The sequence below is a fragment of the Onychostoma macrolepis genome, chromosome 20 (assembly GCF_012432095.1).
Source record: "Onychostoma macrolepis isolate SWU-2019 chromosome 20, ASM1243209v1, whole genome shotgun sequence".
Taxonomy (NCBI): Eukaryota; Metazoa; Chordata; class Actinopteri; order Cypriniformes; family Cyprinidae; genus Onychostoma; species Onychostoma macrolepis.
The window spans coordinates 32,733,888-32,736,455 of record NC_081174.1 but is presented as its reverse complement, the minus strand read 5'-3'; the positions used below and the strand labels follow the sequence as shown (position 1 = coordinate 32,736,455).

Sequence of the window (2,568 nt, the reverse complement as noted above, 5' to 3'; positions counted from 1 at the left end):
TGCTATAGCATAACTTGCATCAGAACACATTTACGCTTCTCAATTCCAGTTTGTACAATCAGCAAAACACTGAGGATGTTGAATATCAAGGGTTTAACCAAAATGGTTAATGCAACCACTGCATTTGGTCTGCATCCACAATTGAAACCATTAGGATTCAACACTTCTCAGAACCAAATAAACATACAAATAAACCTATACAAGCTTTGTGTGGGTACATTTCTGAATGTTCCTCACCCATTTCCAGCAACAACGAAACATTTGAAATTGCAATGAGCTTTTAATCCTCAAGCTCACAGATCGTTTTTTGAAGAAAACACGAATCAAGTTCCTTCAGAACGTGCCAGCATTAAGTCAACTGAAATGGAGAGAAAGAAAAAGATACTATAGTGATAAACTGAAGCACAGTTATGAAAATATACATTCACAATAGACACGGAATACTCTACTCTGGGGCGATTTCTCTTGATGCAGCTCTTAACATCTGAGTCACATACACACAAAAACTCACCTGTAGCTTTCTAGAAGCCCTTAAACCTTGATTAGTTGGTTCAGGTGTGTTTGATTAGGGTTGGAGCTGAACTCTGCAGGGCTGATGTTGACCACTCCAGGTTAGATGTTTTAGTACCATTAAAGTCACAACTATAGAAGCAGGGTAAATAATTACAAGAAAAAAGAACAAGTAAAAAATGCCAGATAAAAAAATATTCCCACTCACAATGATTTCAATCTCGTGCAGGTTACACGCTCTCCAACCTCCATCTTACATTGACAATCCTGTGAGATTTCAGCTCATGAGCATTTATACTCATGGACACAACCATTGACGGGGATGCAAGCAACCAGGAATTACATTCACCAAACAACCAAATCTCAAGATTATAAAAAATTTGGTACATGCATTAATCAACAAATTATTATTCAACAGCCATTTATGCATAGTTCCAGTAACTAAATTTTAAAACAACAAAAATCCATTTTATGCTCTACTTTGGTTTCTCCCACATCCCATGATGCACCACAGCACAGATATAAAAGGAGCTGCTCTGGTTTTTCACCTGGTTCCAGCAAAGGTTTAATTATTGGGCTCTAAAACTCCTAATTTTTAAGTTGCTTTGGGTAAAAGCATCAGCTAAATAGTGATGGCGATGGTCATAAAAATAAATAACACCTTCCAAAGTGTTATGTTCCATTGGTTTCACATCTGATACTACTACTGATTCTTTATTATATTTTATATAAATAATGGTCATTGTCAAAGTCATTCATTTGTGTTGGTGTACAGGCACTAAAATAAATTAAACATAAAATCATAAATTAAATCTATGATCTGTTTATTGTAACTCTGCCTCGGTCCTTATATTGTTATTTTATGGCCAAACTGTGTTTTTATTAAACTTGTTATAGATATAACAATATACACATAGCATTTACTTGAACACATTAATATAAAAAAAAAAATTATAATAATAAATAAATAAAATTTAATTAATTAATTAATTAATTTTATTTAAAAAAGTAAATAAGTAATGGTTAGATAACCATATAGAATGTAACAAGCAATGGCAAAATAAATATTTAAATATTTAAGAATTTAAGGGCCCCGACAACATTTCAAAGACCAAGCAAATATGTTTCGATTAGTGCCCAAGTCTGTTGGAAAACGTCTGATTTCAGCTGCAAGTCCGCTGTCATTTTCTCAAATATATATATCTGATTCAGTCTCTGTGTCCATTCTGTCAAAGTAGGTTGGCGCTCCTTCATCCAGTTCACAGTTATTATCTTTCTCGCTGCCATTAATAATATATGTAGAACAAATAGGTGAGACTTACTAAACTGATCAGGGGGGAAACCATCAAGCAGAAAAAATACTGGGTGCATTGGTATATCATATCCTAAAACTTTGCCAATCTCCCTTTTAACCCCCTGCCAATACACTTGTATTTTGGGGCATTCCCAAAATATATGAACATAATCCCCCACCTCCCCACAGTCTCTCCAGCATTGTGATAATTGTGAAAAACTATCAAATTTAGCGACCACTAATGGAACTCTGAAGAACCTCATTTTCATCTTCCAATCAAACTCCTTCCATATTTGACTGCTTATACCCTTATGACAGCTGGCTCATATATTTGTCCACATCTCGTCCTCTATTATAGTATTTAACTCTAGTTCCCAATTTCTTTTGATATGGAATGAGTCATCAGATTTATCTTGCCTTAGTTTTCTGTATAAATGGGATACATGATTTTTAGTAGGTAAACCATGTTCAATAAAATTAATAAAATATTTTTCTACATTTGTTGGAGATCTTTTAATTATATCCCAATGTTTATGACTTGTGATATAGTGTCGTAGTTGTAAATATCTAAAGAAATCATTAGATTTCAATGTAAACCTATCAGATAATTGAGAAAAAGATCTTATGGTCTCCCCATCAAAAAGTTGATTAATTATCTTTAAACCATTCTTTTCCCATCTGCTAAAGACACTATCCGATACAGAAGGAAAAAAATCTGGGTTATCTTTAATGGGCACTGCACATGATAAGGCTATCGCTCCTCT

The 2,568-nt window shown here is 33.8% G+C and overlaps 1 long non-coding RNA gene across 1 annotated transcript; it reads right to left on the bottom strand.

Annotated features, from left to right (window-relative positions):
- Positions 1-232: 232 nt before the first annotated feature.
- On the bottom strand, positions 233-756 carry LOC131526786 (uncharacterized). The gene is made up of 3 exons (XR_009267535.1): positions 719-756; positions 512-642; positions 233-358 (listed from the first exon to the last, which is right to left on the bottom strand). It is a non-coding gene; the product is annotated as an uncharacterized LOC131526786 (long non-coding RNA).
- Between the last annotated feature and the right edge of the window lie 1,812 nt (positions 757-2,568).